The sequence below is a fragment of the Sciurus carolinensis genome, chromosome 10, assembly GCF_902686445.1.
Source record: "Sciurus carolinensis chromosome 10, mSciCar1.2, whole genome shotgun sequence".
Taxonomy (NCBI): Eukaryota; Metazoa; Chordata; class Mammalia; order Rodentia; family Sciuridae; genus Sciurus; species Sciurus carolinensis.
The window spans coordinates 58,317,242-58,340,504 of NC_062222.1; the positions used below are offsets into that span (position 1 = coordinate 58,317,242).

The 23,263-nt window shown below is 31.8% G+C and overlaps 1 protein-coding gene across 1 annotated transcript in view; it reads left to right on the plus strand.

Moving 5' to 3' along the window:
• Stpg2 (sperm tail PG-rich repeat containing 2) overlaps positions 1-23,263 on the plus strand; it is a 618,919-nt gene that overhangs the window by 447,696 nt on the left and 147,960 nt on the right. The window lies entirely within an intron of this gene.

Below are 23,263 nucleotides of genomic sequence, written 5' to 3' on the forward strand. Positions count from 1 at the left end.
GATGCAATTGCGCTGAGCTATTAATAACTATTTTAAATTTCAAATGATTTATTGGTTAAAAATCCCTGTCTAACAACAGAAATGTGAATGTCTGCTCCAAGATGTGTACTAAAATCATCTGCCTTATCCTTCTTCACCTACAGGATGGCCCATTCCTTTGCAGGCAAAGCTCTGTGGATCCCTCTGCTATATATATGTATATATATTTTTTGCCTCTATTGGCTAGAGACTATTCTTCCAGCTTTGGTAACATGTGCTGATTACATATTCCTTAAGTCCTCAGTAAAATCAACAAAATAAAAAATAAAATCTTATAAACTATTCTTTTTTTTTGACTTCTGATTTAATCTTTTTTTTAATTTAAAAAAATTTTTTTAAATTTTTTATGATTGTAAACAAATGGAATACATGTTGTTTCTCTATTTGTACATGGAGTCAAGGCATACCATTTGTGTAATCATAAATTTACATAGGGTAATGTTGTTTGATTCATTCTGTTATTTTTTTCCCTCCCCCCCACCCCTACCACCCCTCTTTTCCCTCTATATAGTCCTTCCTTCCTCCATTCTTACCACCCTCCTTATCCCTAACCCTAAACCTAACCCTAACCCTAACGCTAACCCCTCCCACCCCCCATTATGTGTCCTCATCCACTTATCAGTGAGATCATTTGTCCTTTAGTTTTTTGAGATTGGCTTATCTCATTTAGCATGATTAAACTATTCTTTTGTCCTAAAAATAGCCCGTGACAGTTAAAACCATTTGAAATTAAAGCCTATTCAAAAGCTAAAGAAGTGTTTTATAAAGCAGAGTGTCTTAGAATACCTATTTCTCCAGTTAAAGGTTAATCCAATTATAGAAACAAAATAACATTTATCTGAGATTTTAACCTGAACTCTGGGTCCACAGGTCCGCAGAGTGAAAAAAAAATTTTGACTTCTAGAAAAATAGTAATTTGTGTACAAGAATCAAAATGCAGTCTGTAAAAATGAAAATAATAATAATAGTAAAATAAAATTTTAAAAAGACTGTACTTAGGTGCAATTAGCAACCATTAATAAATGACACCTTCTATATATTTTCTACTTACATTGAAGTTTCATACCAGGAAGAAATACTTCTTAACTCCTTCAAATAAATTTATATCTGATGTAAAACTTAGACTAGTCAATATTTCGGTTGTAAAACTGAAGATAGAGATTTTAGAGCACTTCTGTGTAAATATGCTCCATATCTTAAAAGGTAAAATAAATTTAGATTTCGGAGTAAGAAAAAAAGTAGTATCCTAAATTAAGTTAATAGTGTTATTTTACATTGATAGAAATGATCCGGATGCCTAGCAGATTAGGAGAGTGTATATCAGAAAGTATTATTTTTCTTCTTTTCCTTTCTTTCCTTAAAGCATTTTCTGACAATTGGTGGTGAGTTCTTTAATTACATCTTGTTTTAATGAAAGAAAGGAGTCAAGCATCATGTTCTGAATTATCATTAGACAAGTAGATTTAGCTTCTAGGGTTCTAGATATGCAGTAAACTTAAAACTCGAATGTACAGGATAGGAAAAAAAAAAAAACCTAGGATTTGGCTATTGAAATAGTGAGAGATTGATCACACATATGAAAACTTGAAGAACCATGGATTTACCAAATAGGAAGGATCAGATCATTCAGTTCAATATCTTCATCTTTACCATTCTCTTTCCTATCTCTTTTTTCCAAGTGCTGGGCATCAAACCCAGGGCCTTGTACATGCTAAGCACATAGTCTATCACTGGGTTGTACCCCAGTCCTTCTATTCTTTAAAAATAACTAAGACCCAGAAACAGAGACTAAAGCAACTGAGATCCAGAGAGAGTGATCCCAAAATCAAGAAGTATGTTTGTGTCAGGGTTTGGAATGAAATTTGTGTATAATGGCAATACTTTCTCCAGTATCTTATGTTGCTTTTTCACCAAGTTTAAGAGAAATTAACTATACTATTTACTTTAAAATTTTTACCTTAATGAAGTTTTACAGGTAGTCTAGAAACAATCTGTGTGGCTACAACAAGTAAATGAACTAATGCAGGAACCATGAAGTTGACCAAAAAAGATTTGAAAGTGTCCTGAAAAGACTGTCTTCCACATTGCAGTTTGCTAGTAAGACATACCATCTGGCCAATTTCTCAGAGTCTGGAATGAAAGTAACAAAGGGTTGCCAACCCCCCATGATCATAAATGAGAGTCTTTGACAATGCCTATTAATTATACTATAAAACTCACTAAACAGGCCACATTTACCTGCCACATTTAAAATGCAGCTAATGAACTCTAAAGGATTCTTGAGTATTTGAAACTCTGATTACTGCAATCTTATTGTATATCAATGACTAAATAAAAAGAGTTCTTGGTATGATTTTATGAACTTTATATTTAAAATCCTAACTTTGAGTCCTCCATCTGAGGAAGAGTATAGAGCTTAGCTATCACATTAATGAAGGGCTACTTCTTTTGTTTTCTCAGCAAGATGCTTTGTGACCTTCTATTCAGCAGCTGCCATGTAACAGAGGTTTTTCCTTATGAGTAAGGATTTTTTAAACTCTGGCTATAAAAAACAATAGGCTACACTCAGTTCTCCATGTGTCTTTTATGTCCCTCTGCATTGCTTAAAGAGGCAATAGTTTATTACCTAAAAATTATACTCTAAATAATACTTAATGAAGTATTATTCACTTTCACTTACCAGAGAAATTTCATAATTCTACCTTTAGGATATGAGAAAAATCACATTGCAGTGTCCTGTGACTTTCTTAGTACTGCTGAGCCATGCAACTTTCTTGTATACTTTATTTAATTTTGAACATGACATTGTAGGGAACAAAAGATGACAGCAGTTCATCCAAATACTAGTGTTATTACTGACAAAAAGCATTAATATTTCTTAAACTCTTGCTTGAGGTAAGGGAATCAAAGTAAGCATACCTGTCTTTACCAAAAGTTCAAAATAAAGAGACATTGCACTCTTCCCAAGTGATATCTGCTTAATTGAAAAATAGATTATTATGTTCAGGGTTTCCAAATCTTGAGTATCAGATTTAACCTAGAAGTTCCCATGAATAATTATAACCATGGGAAGTTCACTTTCCTTCTAGTTCACTCAATTTGGAATTAAACTTAGGACACAGCAAGTATTTGATTAAATAATACACATTCCTGCAGTACAATGTTCATTTTGTCACAGAAAATGATCCATTTGCAGAGTGTTTATTTGTTCCTTTTAAGGTGCTTATTTGTTTGATTTGGTACTAACAAAAGCGAATTCATTTGTCAGAAGGAGTGACATTGGAGAGAGAGAATACTTATTTTCTCCATGGGTTCTTGTGATAATTTGTGTTTTATTTTCTTGGAAAGTCAAAGGATCTCATGAATCCTGATGCCCTGTGTATATGAAATGCTTTACAAACATTTTGTCATTTTATTGTCAAATCAAATATGTGAGGCAGGTATTTCCCTTAAATAGGACATAAGTATGCCCATATTAAAATGAAAGATGTTATTGAAGTTATATTTTTATTTCACAGGTTCTTGAAAATCAAAAGATCCAAAGTTATATCAAATAAAGTGTTACATCCTCTCTTAATTTTATTCTCTTAAATCACAAAGTGGCAAGACTTGCACTTTACCATATCAATTCAAATCTTGACCTTCAGTATTTAAAATCCTTGAGACTGGAAAATACTTTTAAAAGATACTTATCTATATTGTTTGAGGTAAATTCCATATACCTCATTTCCTGGTAATTCCAGTTTGTAGACCTTGGTTTTTCTCAAATAGGTATTGTTAGAAAAGTAAATTCTCTGGCAATAATCTGAGTTTTACCATAATTATCTTTGTAAGAGCGGAGGTAATCTCACATTCTTTTATAAAATCAGGCACTCTTAAAAATTCTCATTTGGAAAAGAAGCTTTAATCTAATACCCAATTCTGTTAGATATGTATATTTATAGAATTCAATTGAGAGTTCCTTAAACAAAGAATCAAAGAATTTTAATCAAATTAAAGAAATTTAACATTAAACTAGTAAATATGTCTGTATAACCCCAGAATTGTATTTTTTGTTGTTGTTTTGTTTTGTCTTTTTTTTTTTTTGTGTGTGTGTGTGTGTGGTTCTGGGGTTTAGAACCCAGGGCCTTGTACTTGCAAGGCAAGCACTCTATCAACTGAGCTATATCCCCAGACCCTGTATGTTTAATGTTGCTACAAAAAGTCATTCAAAGTAACTTAAAGAACTAAATAGTTAAGTGGTTATGTTGTAGACATTACTTACATATAAATACATAATGAAAGAAAATAATTGCACAATAATATATAAATAAATACATGTGACCTGGGATGAAATTTTCCATGATACTGTGAAAATGTGTTTCAAAAATGCAGTACCTAGAAACTACTTAGATAGAAATGAGGATAATATATACTACAGCAAGTTTGATATTATTAGAAATGTGACTGTACAATGAGAAAACAATTAATGCCTAAACTGCATATAAAGAGTCTTAATGAAAATGGTTTTATTAGCTGTGTGGGGCGGTGCATGTCTGTAACCCCAGCAACTTAGGAGACTGAGGCAGGCCAGCCATGACAATTTAGAGAGATTCTTGTCTCAAAAATAAAATGAAAAATTCTGGGGATGTAGATCAGATGTAGAGCTCCCTGGGTTCAAATCCCAGCACCGCCACCCCCAACCCCCAAAACAATGAAAAAACATGTTTTTTACCAGATGTGAAAACAGAACCAAAGAAATTCTCCATTAATAATTTAAGTAGGTTAAGCAGGGAATTGAGATAATTTTAGCAATATCTTTAAAATCTTTGTTATTTAAATTAAAGGATATGCTCTTTTAATACTGTCCTTAGAATTTCTACTGGACTATAAACTCCATAAGGTCATATTCTAGTAATTCTGGCATGTAGTAGGCATTCAGTAAATAACAAATAAGGAGTTATTTTCATACATTTCAATGAAATAAAGGTTCACTTTTCTGATTTGATTGATTCATTTATTTATCAAATACTCCTATTTGGATCCAGACATTTTTATAAGTTCCTATTACCTTAATTCTGAAAAGTTCTCTAGTTCAGTTCTTTTGAAATTATTTGATAGATGTCCTCTGAAGTTTAATTTTCTGTTCCTTGTCTTATTTTATTCTTTTCTGAAATTTCATTTAATATATTCCAATGCAACCGAAGATATATACTTACTGTATGTATATCATAAGAAAGGTTCAGATATAACAAAAATTTATTTTTCATTGACAGTGTTATATTTTTTTAAGTTCCGCAATTCAGAAATGGAGAATTGAAGGTGTATGTACATTCTTGTTAACAATGAATTTTTCAGTAAAATAATTTAAATTTTACCATAATCTCCATGAAATTATGTTATATACTGCTTTGATTTTTTCTAGAAAATGATTTAAACTTTAGATAGAATGGACATGGACATAAATATTTTTATCTTAAGACATTGATATAATTTTTCTATGGCTTTGTTTTAAATAGTATTATAGATTAAGATTTTATCATGAAATATGTTTTATATTTTTTCCAAATGCTATTTATCATGAATGCGTTTATGATATTTCCCAAATGTCAAAAATACATAAATATATTTATCATAAATTATGTAATATTAAGGATATTAATGTATTTTAATGTGCATTTAATGATTAATCTGGGTATTAAATATATGATCACATGGTTTATAGAGTTAATACAAAGGAAATAACATATTATATGACAGCATATGATTCTCTTTATCCTGATTTGCTGTTTACATTTTCCTAAAAAATGTTCTACAAGTAGTTACTAATTTATTTTTATGAATCTATTTATTTTCAGTAATAGATTACAGGTAATTCACTCTCAATTGTCATAATTGCCAACAAAATCATTTGGGAAAGAAAATTGGTAATATTTGGGGAAAGCATAAATTAGGTAAATGCCAAGCAAATTACAGAGAAGAAACAAATTGATATTATCATTTTATGGATATAGTCATGCTTTGTTCAAAAAGACCATACCTTTAATTTTCTTTTTTACATATTGATCAAAATGAAGCATTAAATAAAGAGATAAAAAAATTTTATTAGGCATTATATCATCTTTTAGCAAACATTGCATGTTTAGGAAAAAATAGAACATGATGGATTGTTTAAAAGACCTTATTTCCCCTTTATTATAGTACTATATAATATTCATATGTGTGTTCAAAACTTTTTCACTTTGCTCAGTTGGACATTTAAAAGTTGAAAGAAGTAAGTTTGAGGTTTTTAAAAGATTTCTTTGTATAACTCTCTGCTGTCATGACCTATGATAAAGTAAAATAAATAGTAATAAAAGCTACAAAGTTATGTTGTAATCCAGACACATAATATAAAATTAAAATAGAACTGTTGATAGATTATATAAATACATGAACATTCATAGATGTTTGTGTGTGCATGTGTATGTGCAAACAAATGTGCTATGATGTATAATGAATTTTGAAAGGTTGATTCATGTGATTAATACCAATTATAAATAGTCTTTAATTTGCTGATAACATATTTTTGTGTGTTGATTTTGAATCTTATAAATTTACCTAATAAATTATTAGTTTTAGTATTTGCATTTATAATCCTTAGTTTCTTTTTTCCCTTAATGTTCTGTGCTTAAAGAGAAGTATTACTTCTTGCTTTAAATACTGTATGTTTATTTTTTTCTTCTTCTTTTATTTCATGGGCTGTTACCTCCAGAACAACATCAAATATAAATGATAAAATAATGTCTTCAACTTTTTCTCAATTTGAGGTGGAGAGTCACCAGTATTTTACTTTATTTATGATATGTTTTTATAAATGTAGTCTTCATATAAATGTTCTATATTCATGATATGATTATTTCTTTTTTTTAATTTTATTTATTTATTTATTTCTATTATTGTACACAAATGGGATACATGTTTCTCTGTTTGTACATGGCGTAAAGGCATACCATTTGTGTAATCATAAATTTACATAGGGTAATGTTTGATTCATTCTGTTATTTTTTCCCTTCCCCCCACCCCTCCCACCCCTCTTTTCTCTCTATACAGTCCTTCCTTCCTCCATTCTTGCCCCCCTCCCTAAACCTAACTCTAACCCTAACACTAACTCTACCCACCCCCCATTATGTGTCATCATCCACTTATTAGCGATATCATTCTTCCTTTGGTTTTTTGAGATTGGCTTATCTCACTTAGCATGATATTCTCCAGTTTCATCCATTTGCCTGCAAATGCCATAATTTTATCATTCTTTATGGCAGAGTAATATTCCATTGTATACATATACCACATTTTCTTTATCCATTCATCAATTGAAAGACATCTAGGTTGGTTCCACAATCTGGCTATTGTGAACTGAGCAGCTATGAACATTGATGTGGCTGTATCTCTGTAGTATGCTGATTTTAAGTCCTTTGGGTATAGGCCAAGGAGTGGGATAGCTGGGTCAAATGGTGGTTCCATTCCAAGTTTTCTAAGGAGTCTCCATACTGCTTTCCAGAGTGGCTGCACTAATTTGCAGCCCCACCAGCAATGTAAGAGTGTACCTTTCTCCCCACATCCTCGCCAACACCTGTTGTTGCTTGTATTCTTGATAAATGCCATTCTAATTGGGGTGAGATGGAATCTTAGGGTGGTTTTGATTTGCATTTCTCTTATTACTAGAGATGTTGAACATTTTTCCATATGTTTGTTGATTGCTTGTAGATCTTCTTCTGTGAAGTGTCTATCCATTTCCTTAGCCCATTTGTCGATTGGATTATTTGCATTCTTGGTGTAGAGTTTTTTGAGTTCTTTACAGATTCTGCAGATTAGTGCTCTATCTGAAGTATGATTGGCAAAGATTTTCTCCCACTCTGTAGGCCCTTTCTTCGCATTGCTGATAGTTTCTTTTGCTGAGAGAAAGCTTTTTAGTTTGAATCTATCCCAGTTATTAATTCTTGCTTTTATTTCTTGTGCTATGGAGTCCTGTTGAGGAAGTCTGGTCCTAAGCCGACATGTTGAAGCTCTGGACCTACTTTTTCTTCTATAAGATGCAAGGTCTCTGGTCTGATTCCGAGATCCTTAATCCATTTTGAGTTTAGTTTCGTGCATGGTGAGAGATATGGGTTTAGTTTCATTCTGTTGCATATGGATTTCCAATTCTCCCAGCACCATTTGTTGAAGAGGCTATCTTTTCTCCATTGCATATTTTTGGCCCCTTTTTCTAGTATGCATGATATGATTATTTCTTAAACAAACTGAGCTCTTTGTCCCTCATGCTTTTGATTTTGCATGATACTTTGTATGATACCATAATTATCTCTTTTATGTTTATTATTTTTTTAGTTACTTCATAATAACTCTGAACTATTATCTTGATTATATCTCAGCCCCTTTTTGCTATTTATTCTTATTTTTGTTTGATTTACATATTTATTTTGAAGACACATCCAAGTCTTTGACTTACATTATAAACTTTAATAGTTTTACATGTATCGCATTGCATGATATTTAGAATTTTATACTTATATTTTTAATCTTTCTCTTTTGCCTTTTAACTTTAGTGTTAAAAGAGCTTGAAGCCAAGTAGTCTACTTTTCATCCCAGTAGTCTTAACACTAAATATTTATAATATAAAAGTATTTGAACCCATATTTATCAAATTATCATTATAAAGAATGAAATTTTAAAGGTAAAAATATTGACTCACTCATTAAATATTTATTGGGTAATTGCTTCATGTTCATCTTCCTTTATCAGTTTTTGGCTTTCTAATTGCAACTTCAAAACAGATTGTTTAAAAAGTTTTAAAAATTTTATTTTTTATTTATATTTAATTTTGAAGATTTTGGATGCTCATCATGGTTCCTTTGAAGCCACCATTTCAACCCTACTTCTCTTGAAAGTGTTCTTTGGTTAATTTATTTTAGGGGCATATCATGTATGAATGTAACTTTGTATATTGTCATATCAATGGAAAACTCACATTTAGATTTCCTACTGAGCTCATAGTATAGACCCTAAATAACTCATCTTTTGTATATTTATATTTACATATGTCTTTTTAAAATTTTTTACAGACTGCATTTTGATTCATTGTACGCAAATGGGGTACAAATTTTCATTTCTGTGGTGTACATGATGTAGATTCACACCATTCGTGTAATCAACATTACATAGGGTAATGATGTCTGTCTCAGGTCCATTATCTTTCCTTCCCCTGCTGCCCTCCCCAACTCATTTCCCTCTACACATCCAAAGTTCCTTCATTCTTCTCTTACCCACCTCCCCACCCTGTTATGTATCATCATTCACTTATCAGAGAAAACATTCAACCTTTGGTTTTTTGGATTGTCCTATTTCACTTAGCGTGATATTCTCCAATTCCATCCATTTATCTGCAAATGCCATAATGTTATTATTCTTTATGGCTGAATAATATTCCATTTGATATATATATATATATATATTATATATATATATATATATCACAGTTTCTTTAACCATTCATCTGTTGAAGGGCATCTAAGGACAATCTAACTCTTGTCAATTGAGCAACTATAAATATTGATGTGGCTGTGTTATTGTAGTATGCTGATTTTAAGTCCTTTGTGTATAGACCAAGGAATGGGCTAGCTGGGTCAAATGGTGGTTCCATTCTGAGTTTTCTAAGGAATCTCCATACTGCTTTCCAGAGTGGCTGCACCAATAGCAACTCCACCAACAATGTATGTGTGTACCTTTTTCTCCACATCTATGCCAATACTTATTAGTGCTCGTGTTCTTGATAATAGCCATTCTAATTGGAGTGAGATGAAATCTTAGGGTGATTTTGATTTGTATTTCTCTAGTTACTAGATATAATTAACACTTTTTCATATATCTGTTGATCACCTGTATATCTTTTTCTGTGAAGTGTCTGCCCAGTTCCTTAACCCATTTATTGATTGGGCTCTTTGTATTTTTGGTGTAAAGTTTTTTAAGTTCTTTATAAATTTTGGAGATTAGTGCTCTATCTGAGAGAAAAGCCCACATAAATACAGTTATCTCATATTAGACAAAGGTACCAAAAACATACAATGGAGAAAAGATAGCCTCTTCAACAAATGGTGCTGGGAAAACTGGAAATCCATATACATTAAAATGAAATTAAACCTCTATCTCTCACCCTGCACAAAACTCAACTCAAAATGGATCAAGAACCTAGGAATTAGACCAGAGATCAAATAGAAGAAAAAGTAGACCCAGATCTTTATCATGTTGACTTAGGACCAGACTTCCTTAACAAGACTCTCAGAGTGCAAGAAATAAAAGCAATAATCAATAAATGGGATGGATTCAAACTAAAAAGCTTTTTTTCAGCAAAGGAAACAATCAATAATGTGAAAAGAGAGCCTACATGTGTCTTTTTTATATAATAATATATTACAAAGATTGTACTATCTCATGGTTGTTGTAGAAGTTAATTGAGTTAGTATATGTAAACAAGATTCTGGCATACAGTGCTAAAAGCCAATAATTTCTGTTATTATTGTAATTACTACTAATGTTACTTATTGTTAGTTTTATGTTAGTTATTATTATCATTGTTATTCCCAATGATCGATCATACTTCAACTTGGTCTTTTGAGAACTAATTATCCATTCTTATTGACAGATTTACTATATTGAAACATGTATAAATTCACTGCAATCCAAATTTGCTCTCATAAAAGAAATCATTTAAAATTCTGGAAAACTTGGAATATTGTGTTACATATTGTATATTTTTAAGTGCTTATATCCTTTTCAACTATAATACATAGTTTTGTTTTGACCATTGTATTTCACTAAATATCAAAAGATTCAACAATGCTGTCATAAGGATTTTAAAGTTCTTATGGTGAAATCAGTTTTGTTTTAAATTTTATGTATATATTCACATATATCTTGTTATTTTTTAAAAGTTCATGTGAATTGTCACATGAAATAAGAAAATATGATTTTCTTTTGGGAGATTATGTTTTAATTCATATCTGGAATTAAGTCAATAAAAACAAAAAAAAGAACATTCATGTTTTATATTCAAAATGTAGAAATATCACAGTCTTAATTATCTGAAAGTATCTCTTTATCTAAATCTTAGATTAATTTAATTGTTACATGGTTATAAAAAGTATAAATGGTAGAGACTAAATGATAATGCTTACGGTCATATTTAGTGAATCTTATAGTATATAAACTTCTTTGCCTTCTTCTGATCACTCTTGAATTTTAGCAGTGTATTATTTGTATAGGAATTAATTGGTCCTATTTCCATATTCTTTTCTAAACTTGGGCACATTGGTCACAAGTTCTATATCTCACTGAATCCTTGTATTATCATTCTTTATCACAATGATTGATACAGCATATTTTTTGTTATATAAGTTATGACTTTATAAAAGATATCTGTTCCTATGAATTAGTGAATATGTTACATTTTTGTCTTTGGTGAATTTTGTGTGGGTGTGCATTGTATTTCAGAGCAAGGACTCAAGATCATAAGGAAGTCTTTCTTTGACACATGTAAAGCACAGAGTAACATTAGATAATCAGATTTCTCTTCCAAATAAAGAGTAAATATCAACACTAATTTATGAGTTTATTAGACTTTTTTTTTTTACATGGTACTGGGCATTGTACCCAGGGCCTGATATGTGATTGACAAGTGCTCTACCAGCTCTGGTATTTGGTCTTTATTGTATCTTACTACTACATCTTTCCAGAATATAACTTTCAGCTATTTACTTTTCTCATTCCAGTAGTAAACTCAGAAACTAAAAAAAAAAGCAGTAAGCATGTTAAAATTTCTGTGAAATTATAGTGAGCTAAAAAGTAAAACAAAACAAAATACTATTATTACTTACATATTCTAAACTGAATAGTGATTTTTAAGAATAGAATTTATTCTCCTATAAAGATAACTTCTTTTTAATTTAAGTCATTTTTGATAGTAATATAAGTCAGTGTCAAAAGAGAAAGAGAATTGGTTGTTCTTAAATGTCTGGGTTAAAGTAAGGAATATTTTAAAGGATCTCTTTTAAATATAGATTAACATATACTTTGTTAATGTATTATAATTTAAGAAAGAATATTTACATATAATTAAAAATCGGCCATTATTCAGTAGAGGATTCTTCTGATCTGTTTATGTCTTTCATTAAAATGTTACATCTACCTTTCCTTTTTTCTATTATAAATTGAAAGATAACAAAGGAAAAAACAGTCTACTTTTCTCACAGCACAGCCTTGCACTGTCAAAAATGTCACAGGTTAATGGTACAGCTCAGCTCCATTTATCTTATTCTGACAACTCAACCAACCCAGCACAATCTAACAAAAACATCCTTCCTAGACAGGTGACATTCTTGGCCTTTGTTCCTTTAATATGGTGACTGTGAGAGCATTAGTGTGCAATAACTTTGTACAAAAACTTTTAGCTTTAAAATTTCTTCATTTTTCTTCAGGAATTTCCATTAAAGGCAAGAGATTTTAAGATTTCAAAAATCACTCATAAAATATAAATTAACAGAGTACTATTTTACTTTCTACTAGCCTGAAGATTGTCTAAAACCTGTCTTTCAAATTTTTATAATTTGGGGACTGGAGCTGTTGCTCAGTGGTAGAGTGCTTACCTAGTATGTGTTAGGCACTGGGTTCAATCCTCAGCACCACATAAAAATAAATAAATAAATAAAATAAAGGTATTTTGTCCATCTACAACTAAAAAATTTAAAAATTTTATAATTTGGTAATTTAAAAAATTGATATATTTTTATTTTTAAAATTTAAAAATTTTTAATTGTTTTCTCCACATTTTTTTTCACGCATTATAATTGTACATGTAGTGAGATTTGTTACATATTAATTAGCACATGTACAAAGTATAACAATATAGAATCTGTATTTGCTGATTGTTGAAGTTTAATTATTTCTAATGTCAAAAGAAGCTACTTCTAGTATTAACTTTGATATGAAGTCTTATAAGCATTATCCAGGTCACTTGGTAAATGAGTCTAAGTATCAGAGGCATATTTCTTCACTGTATTAATTAAAATTTGAACAAGTTATAACACTTGAATATTTTTAAACCCATTACTTTGCTCTGAATTTAATACTGAATTATTTTCCCTATTGTAATAGAAAATAAGTTTTAAAAAGGTAAGCAATATTTTGGTTTTAGGGATGATATTTGCATAGATGTATGTATATATTTTCTATCTTTTGTACTGTAGCTTTTATTTTTTTAAATACAAATTGTATTTCATAAAATCATTGCCTCTTGTCTGATCACAGAAGCATCAACATATGATCACATTCTGCATTCACATTTTTTATGTAACCAGAGTTATAAATGATTTCATGTAGTCTCTTACCTGCAGAAATTGCATTTTGTTCAATGTCACTTTATTTTTTTCTTATATTTTGTAGGATGTTTTAGGATAAATAAGACAAAGTGGCAAGCTACTTTTGAGTTTCAATGCCTCCTTCAATAGAGCACTTCTGTTCTTAGATAGGCAGAATTAATATTATCAAAATGGCCATACTACCAAAAGTCCTGTACAGATTTAATGCAATTCCTATTAAAATTTCAATGACATTCTTTACAGAAATAGAAAAAGCAGTCATGAAATTCCTTTGGATAAGAGGCTCAGACTAGCCAAAACAATCCTTAGTGAGAAAAGTAAAGCAGGACATATCACAATACCAGATCTTAAATTATACTACAGAGCTATAGTGACAAAAGCAGCACGATATTGCCACCAAAATGGACACAAAGACCAATGGAATAGAATTGATTTTATAATATTTTCCTATATCTGATTTCAATCCAATTAGTTTTATGAAGAAAGCTAATATTTATTTTTGGTACATGACCAAAGAATATCATTCACATATAAGAAGGATTTTTAAATGTCCTATTTGATCTCACAGGAATCTTGTTAATAATCTTGGGAGCAATAAGTCAACTGAGAGTTTTCCAATAGTGTTTCTCTGACTATGTTACACAGCTGTGTGGAATACAAAATTGTGATGGTTAATTTTATGTACCAAATTGACTGAAACATGGGATACCCCAATTAATACAAAAATTCTCTACAGATGTCTAAACAATTACATTATTTAAACATTTCCTTATGGAACATAAAACAAAGAGAAACCCATCTTTGTATCTGTCTGCCTAATTATATAACTTCCCTCAATAAATACATATAACAGAACCCATCAAGTTATTCAATATTATATTTTCTTCTTTGTTATACATGAGAGTGTCAGAAATAAATAATAGTAAAAGTTATAAAGTTATGTTTTAATCCAGACACATAATATAAGAAAAGATGGAGGAAAGGGAAGGGAGGAAGAATTCAATATCTTTGATTAAAGATAAATATCTTTGAAAACAAATTCCCAATGAATATTATTAGAATATTTTAGAATATTCAAATTTCCAATAGGAATAAGACATACCTTGTCCTGGAAAGAGTCATAGTGTAAAAGGAGACTAATTACCAGCAGATATTATAATAAGGAAAGGTATCCATGAGTAGTCCATGTGTTTCCAGCAATTCTGTTCCGGTGGGAATAGGACAGAGCTGAAGATGTCTCCACAAGAGAGGTGATATTTTTTCTGAGCCTTATAGAATAAATAGTTGTTTATGATAGTGATAAAGGAAGAGAGTATACTGCAGATAAAACACTGAGCAGTATCTGAGTATGTAATATTCTGAGTATGTTATTTGAATACTATTACCTGTAAATATTATCTGAGTATATTGTAGTGTAAAGTATGAAATGGCATGGCATATATTGGGGACTGAACCTCAGGATCATTATGACATCTTGGTCAATTTTATACAAAGATTTCTGTAAAAGAAAGATTATAGTATGTTTTATTATAATAATCTAAAACACTATTTTATATTAAGACAAAGAGAGAACTGGAGAATAGTATTGGTAGAGCATGTGCGTAGCTTTCAGTTCCCATCACACACACAACAATTCACAAAATCCCAAAACAAATAAAATGACAAGGCAAATGTATTATGGGGTGGAGGCTAATATTTATGTGAATTCAAATAAATTCTGTGCTTGTGAATGACCTCTTTGCTCGGAAGATTATCCTCAGACCCTGTGTTAAACTTATTTGCAGTTGTAGATACTTTGTCATAAAACTCTAAGAGGCTCAAATGTAGGTGATAAGAAGTCGGTGTCCAGGTATTAGAAAACTCATGATTTCACCCAGGATCAGTAATACCTATGAGCCAGTATATGGCCAAGGATACATAAAGGGTGTCTACAAATGGCTTAGATTTTCATTCTTGGAGGAAGTTTGCTCCATGGAGTCATAGTGTGTTCTCATTTTAATTATCTCCACCCTAACTAGAGGGAAAAGGAGCACTAAATATATATTCAGAGGTTACTGCTTACACACATCTCAGCTGATATTTCACTGGAGCTAATATACACACATAGACTATATTTATCCACAAAAGAGACTTGGAATTGCAAGATCCTTGTGCCTAAGAAGAAAGAAAGAATAAAGATTTGGTAGATGGCTTACATCTTTCCCCCTCTAATTGATGCATGACAAAAAATTCCTGACTGGATCATTTTACTTTAATTATAAATAGTCCTGTTGTAGCCAGATTTATTCAAGTATGTCAGAATTGTCATCATTTTCCATTAAAAGATATAAAGGTACATTTTCTAAGAAGTTTATTATATTCATCTGATTGGCTACCATAACAAAATACCTCAGAATATGTAGCTTAAACAACAGAAATTTATTTTCTCCCGGTTTTAGACACTAGAAGTCCAAGATCAAGTTTTTGTTTAATTTAGTTTCTGGCAAAGACTTTCTGCCTGGCTAGCATATGACTGCCTTATCAACTAAGGCCTCACAAGGCCTTTCCTTAGACATGTGCAAGGGAAGAGAGAGAGTGATATCTCTGTATTAGCCTTGTTATAAAGTCATCAGTCCTGTCAGATGGGGTCCTATAATCTCATTTAACTTTAGTTACCTTCTATAGACCCTGTTTCTAAATACTGTTATGTTGGGGGTTAGGGCTTCAATATATGGATTTTAAGGCGGCACAGTTTAGACCATATATATTTCATTGTTTTTACCCACAGAATGGACTTCTCCCTATTTTTCATAACTGATCTAATAACTATATTTAAAGTTCTTTTTTCTATAGAAAGACTGTTTGCAGTTAGTCACTGTAAGTAATTCAAGAGACCAGAAAGAACACCTTTTAGGTATTAAATGAAGCCAGCTATATATGAAGAAACTTTTTGGTGTTAGAAGGAGAAAACAAAATATCAAAGACTTGGCTTTTGTACTTATTAAATTTTCATAGCACTGCATAATTATAGACTAGTGCTAAAAAATAATTTCTTTGAAAAAGATCAAACATCTCACAAATAAGGGAATTTTCCTGCAATATCTACTACTCTAGTTGAGCAATATTTATTAAGACTCTATTAAGTGATAATAATTGTCCAAAGCATTAAGAATACAACTTTAAAACCTATCTTCATGGGTGGCAGGGCTTGTGGCTCAGTGGTAGAGTGCTTGCTTAGCACATGTGAGGCACTGGGTTTGATATTCAGCACCACATATAAATAAATAAAATAAAGGTATCATGTCCACCTACAACTAAAAAAACTAAAAAACTAAAAAAAGAACTTTAACTCTTGTACATAAAATGGCATGTGAGCAGGAAATTACAAAATGTAATGGAGACTCTGAAAAGTATGAGGCATTTTAGCAGTACATAGGAAGTGAAAAAGGAATACTTCAAGGAATGTGGAAGGAATGCTTCATGGAATTGCTCACTTTCTAAAATGAAAATATTTAGCCTGGATATCGTTGATGTATGTATGTGTTGGGAATGGGGATATGCAGTTTGTGCCTTGGGAAAAAGAGATCAGAGTAACATCCTTCCTATCAGAGTAACAGCATATAGGAAAGTCCTAGTAGTAAGAAAAAAAGAAAAACAAAAATATGGAAAATACGTTGAAATATCTTCCTGCCAACCCTGAAACCAAAGCATGTATTAGCCCTCTAGTAATCATAATATGTATACATTTTCCAAAAATTTAAGAACCTATTTTTGTTAGGCATTATAAAGAGTTTGATATTTGTCTTGGAAACTAACAAGTTAGCCTGCCACATTTTATGCATGCTGGTGAAAGATACAAAACACTTGGGTCTGAGATGTAAGACCATTTATTATTCGCAGTAATAGCAGTAGCAGTAGCAAGAGTGTAAGTATTTGCATCATTTCTTACAGAAATTAGTTTCTGTAGGGAGGTAAAAATAGGCCAGGTGATGTCTTCATACAATTAGTTATATTATAGGAAAGGAATATCAAAATTAGGGAATTTGAATATTTTATAAAGTACAACAGACTTACCTGAACTTTGCCTCAGAGGTACACATTATTTTTATTCCACTGAACAGTAAACAAACTTTACCTTTGCTCTGGATGTGTGTACTATATCTGTCAAGGTTATTGATTCTGCAAACATCTTTGAAAAGTTAGTATACAAAAAATAGTTGCCTCTGCTTGAAAGAAATGAAAGAGACCCATGGGAACATATATTAACAATTTTAAGGCCCTCTGTAACCATGTTTTCACTGAACACACAATTTTATTTATTTATTTATTTTCCCAAGAAGAGTCTGATTTTAGCTTGGTTTCCTTGTCTAGAAAGCCCTTACCTTTTTCATTGCTAATCTATACTCTACTAAAATAAACAAGTTTGAAGAAAGCTTTCTTTCTGTGTTAGGAATTATGCAGAGCCTGAGATTTTTCATTACTTGCAGGATAATATATTAGTCAGTTACCTGTTTCATTTATGCTGAGAAAAGACATGACATCCTGGGTCAGAAACAAAGGACAATAATATTAGTTACAGCAAAAGCAGTAGTCAGTGCTTCATGTCTGTTTTCTTGGTTCCCATGTTTCCCATATTCCTTGGAGATACACTTGCTAAAAAATACAAGATACCCAATTAAATTTGAATTTTAGTTAAGTATTTTCTCATTATTTGCATGATCCATAAAATATATAAGACATAATAAAAATTATTTTTTATCTGAAATTCACATTTAACTGGACATCTTGTATTTTTATCTGGTGGCCATACATGAGGCTAGGAAGGATGCAATACGGAAGCCTAAATATTCAATTGGCTATGTCACAGGAGAGAAACCTGAGCTTTGGAGATTGACTGCTTTTATCTCTTTGTGAAGAGATATTACTTCACCCTTCAGTGTTGCTCACTGCAAACGAAACTCTGAGAAATTATATAAATTTTTCACATACCCAGAACAAATACGCAGGATTTCTTATGGCTTATGGTGAATTTTCTCTCCCAATATTCTGAAACCTAGAGTTTAAATCAACTTTAAATTACATCTTAAGGACTGTACTTGCACTATACCTTTTGATATTTGTGTCTTTTAATATTTATTTAGTTCAACTCCACTTCATCTTTTGGTTTACTTTGTGATCTTATGCCAGAGAACATGTCCTACTTCTTTTTAAAAAAAAAAAATCTTTCATACCATCTTTACTAATATCCAGATATAAATGCTACTTAACAAGAACTTTTGAAATCATCGATGTTTTGGGGATGAATAACTTTTGACTTCCAGTGTTGTTTTAGTTTTAGTGTTAGTAGTAAACATAACTTTTTATGGCAAGTATTATCTGTATGTTTTGAAGCTCAGGAGCAAGCTATGCTCTATAATGAATAGCAAACTTCCCTCTTGCTCTTTATATTCCTAATTCCTATATCTTCTTGTTTTATGCTTTCATATTAGCATTTAAAAATGAGTAAGTTTTCTCATAATTTATGGTTGGACAATTTTATGAAGTTTGTCAGATTATCATAATGTTAAAGCATAGAACTTCAAAGTGGTATCCAGCTAATGCTTCTCTGTTTCCTTTTGGACAGTGGTTTACATTTGAGTTTTGAGATAATCAGATGCAAATGGCATTTTCTTAGTCTGTTTTGTGCTGCTGTAACAAATATCTGAGTCTGGGTAATTTATAAAGAAAATAAATTTGTCTTAGTTCTGGAGGTTGGAAAGTTGAGATAAGGTTCAATTGTCTGGTGAAGGCTGAATCTTCCAGAGGGGAGGCTTTGTATCCTCACTGGCAGTGGCAGAGGGCAATCTAACTTAATGCTGTGTGAACCTTTTTCTTACCAAATTCCTTAATCACGTTCATAACAGGGGGAACTCTCTTGGCCTAATCTATCTTGGTCTTAAGACTATCACATTGAAAAAATCCACATTTTAGAGGGCAGGCATTCAAACCAAAGCAGATATCAAATACACATGCAAAATGCATACATACTGTTTCATTTCTTTTATTTATCCCATCCATCAACCTGTATTTGAACAGAGATTCCAGTGAGATGATGTTGTGCTTTATGCAGAAGCAGTCTTTTAGAAAGTCTTTGGCACTTACATTCTCATCCTCAATAGAGGGTTATATGCAGTTTTAGGACAGGTGAGAAGCAGCCTCTGTGGTCAGGTGAAGATATAAGGAAATGAGAACAACTGACTCCCTGATTAGATGAAAGACTTACTATTAATGGATACCATTGCTTCTATTCCACTTACCTGACAACAAATGAGAATATAAAATATATAGTAAAACAGCCACCACAGCATGAGTCCTCAAATTGATTCTAGCAAGTAAACTCCTTATAGTGAATGAGAACCACTTGATTAACAAGAAAATAGCATTCTATTGAAAAATACTGCATCATGTATTTATATCCAGGTCACCCATTCACATGATATTAAATTTATGGATGAGCTGTGCTCTGAATGAGCTGGAGCCATGAATGGATTCATTTATTCAAGGTTTTATCATTCCCTGAAATACTTTACATTCTTAATGAGTTAAAAGCACTTCATTCCCATACCTGTTATTTATTGCTATTTATCAAGCTACTCAAATGGTTAGTTGTTGGGGTCTTTAGCCCCCTTGCTCTTCTCGACCAGCAACAAGGGAAGGGAGCATTCCCCAAGAAGGCCAGACCGGGAGAGGTAGGGCCGACTGACCGCCTGCACCCAGTCCTCCAGGTGGAGCACAATCAGACGTCAGGGAAACCAGTCACAGCAGGAACTCATTTATTGATGAGGAAGTCACACAGCTTTTATGTAGGGTGAAGGTTAGGCGGGAACCAATCAGCTTAAAGGTCAGCAAGGCACAGGGGTGGCGGGGGATGTTCACGCAGGGGAGAGTCCCATAGGACTATATGGCAGGCATGAGCTGATCACGTTCGGGAACTGACAGTGGTCCGATTTATTGTCATGAACTTTTTTTTTAATGACCCTATGTAAATTTATGATTACACAAATGGTACGCCTTGACTCCGTGTACAAACAGAGAAACAACATGTATCCCATTTGTTTACAATTAAAAAAAAAAAAGCATGCTGGTGGTCATTAACTTTTGATACTGCCTTTGAGGCCTTGATCCAGTCTGAGTTAGTTAACGTGTCATTAGTCCCAACTGTTAGTGGCTTTGAAACTTTTGAACTTTTTTTTTCCTCTCTCATGATTCTGCGAGTTGACTGAGCTGGAAAATTTTTCTTTAGTGTCTCTCATTGAGTTATACTAGGGTGTGAGCTATAGCTGCCATAGTCTAAAAGCTTGATGGAGCTCACTGTCCAGGAAGGATCACTCTCACTACAAGAAGCATGGTATATATAGAATATAGTATGGCAGCTGAGTTCCCAGAGGAAGTTTTCTAAATAGAAGGATTCTAAGAGACTTAGGAAAAGGTGTAAGATTCCTATCTTTGGAAGTCTCAAAATATTTCTTCTGCCATATTTCGTAGGTAATGCAAGTCATGAAAGCCAACCATGATTCAAGGGCAAGTGAAAGAAGCACCAACTCTTGTTGAGCAACAAGATTATATTGCAGAAGAGCATGTTGGATGCTCTTTGAAAAATACAGCCTCCTACAGTTAGGGTTACTCAATAAGCAAGTCTAGATTTTTATACTGAGGTTACTTACTACCAGTGCTGAACCTTACAGTCTAAAGGAGGGATTAAGTTTATATGTGATATGATATATTTATGATTAAATTAATATATAGGTAAGATGTATTTTTTTAATTTAAACAAGCTGTTCTATCCTTCATGTTCTTCTTCAGTGGGAACAGAAGTGGACTAATTTGATTAGTAAGTTTTATAAACCAATATATTTAAACAATATGGTATTCAAAAATCTTTTAAAACATGAGAAAATTTAGTAGATTTGTTATTTGTATTTACAATGTTTTTAAGCTTCATTTATTTAAAATAATGTGTCCTTTTGCCTCCTGCAAATAAAAATCATTCTTACCTCTTGATTATTTTATAATCTAATAAGAGTCTTCAGAAGAAAAATATGAATTGGCATGCACTGGTCAAATTTTGCTAAGAATAAGTCTCTAAAATATGACCTTTCTCATTATACAAACATAAATCATTCAAGGGGGGGTGGGAATTTAGAGGTAACTCATAGTTGAGCCTAAGTTAGCAAATGCTATTCCCCAAGCCATACTAATATGTTTTTGACAACAACAAATTAAACAATTATTCCCCATTCAATTCTGTACTTAGGAATAATAGAGTAGAAACAAATCAATAATGCCAAATAGGAAAAGACAAAAATAAAATAAAAATAATTTCCTAGGCTCCTGGAGAATGTTACAAATATTGGAAAGAAAATTCTTAAGTATAACTCTAAAACTTTCTCTTTCTAGATAGGTGGAAAATCATGTTATTTTTAAAAATGTTATGGATGTTTACTGTTCTGTTGCTACTTTGCCTGTGAAAATAGGACTATAAAAATCGAAGCTTTAGTGAGACAAGAAAATGAAAAGTTAGGACAGTATTGATCCATTTCTTTCCTCACTAATTAAGGTTGAATTGCTTAATATTTTTTCTTCCTGATCTCACTAAAATGATGTAGAAAATAATATGGAATATTTCCAAAACCAAAACATTAGCTGAGTATTTTAATCATCATGACCTTTTAGGGAAACTTCATACTTCTCTGTGGTTTTCCAAATGATCTCATCTTCCACTAAAGCTACTCATAAAATGGGTTGAAATTTTCTTACTATTGAAGGATATTAAATATCCTTTTTTTGCCAGCTCAAAAGTATGCCAAAACATGTCACTGCATAATTCACTACCTATTCTAACATCTCCTTAATATATGACCAAAAAACTTGGTATGCCAATACAAAAATATGCAGTTTATCTACCACCTGGTATACTATGGTAAATTTGGGATTTAAAAGATACTAAGCGTGAGTTAAATGGTGAATAACAAAAAAATTTAAAATGTTATAATTTTATTATACTAAAGGAATTGTCACCATCTTTTCAAATCAAGGAGTAGTCATTTGCATATAAAGTATGTTTACATACAACATACACTCATTTCAAGGTAATAAATTGTCATGGATGTAGCATTTTCTGTCATCATAATCATCAGCAACAAGCCTTTATTAGTAGTAGCTGTAAATGAAGGCAGGCCAGAGAATAGATCTTGTTTTCCAAATGCCATTTTTCTATAAAGAAAATCAGAACTCCTTGGAAAAATTATTGATTTTAGGACCATGACAAGAATAAACTAAATGGGCCATGAGTAGTGGCCCATGCCTGTAATCCCAGCTGCTCAGGAGCCTGAGTCAGGAGGATCATGATTTCAAAGCCAGCCTTAGCAATTTAGGGAGGCCCTAAGCAACTTAGTGAGACCCTATCTTGAAATAAAAAATGAAAAAGGGTTGGGGATGTGACACAGTGGTTAATCACCCCTGGGTACAATCCTCAGTACAAAAAAAAAAAAAAAAAAGGGGAATAAACTTACACGAATGTAGGACATCTTGTGTGTTACAAGAAAATAAGAGAATGCTGAAAAAATTCTCAAAAGGACAAAAGTATCCCAATGGCCAAAACTGAGAAATTTGAGCAACAAAACAAAGATGATTGGGTTGTATCAGATTAAAATTCACAGTATAAATTAAATATATATCAGTCCAGACTGACAAAATTGAATGATTGAATAAATGAGGGAGAAGCGACTAATGTTCTTTAGAAAAATGCTTAAATATTCTCATATAGGTGCTCCCCTCTCCAGGAGATGGAACATAAACCAACTCTTTTCCATGCT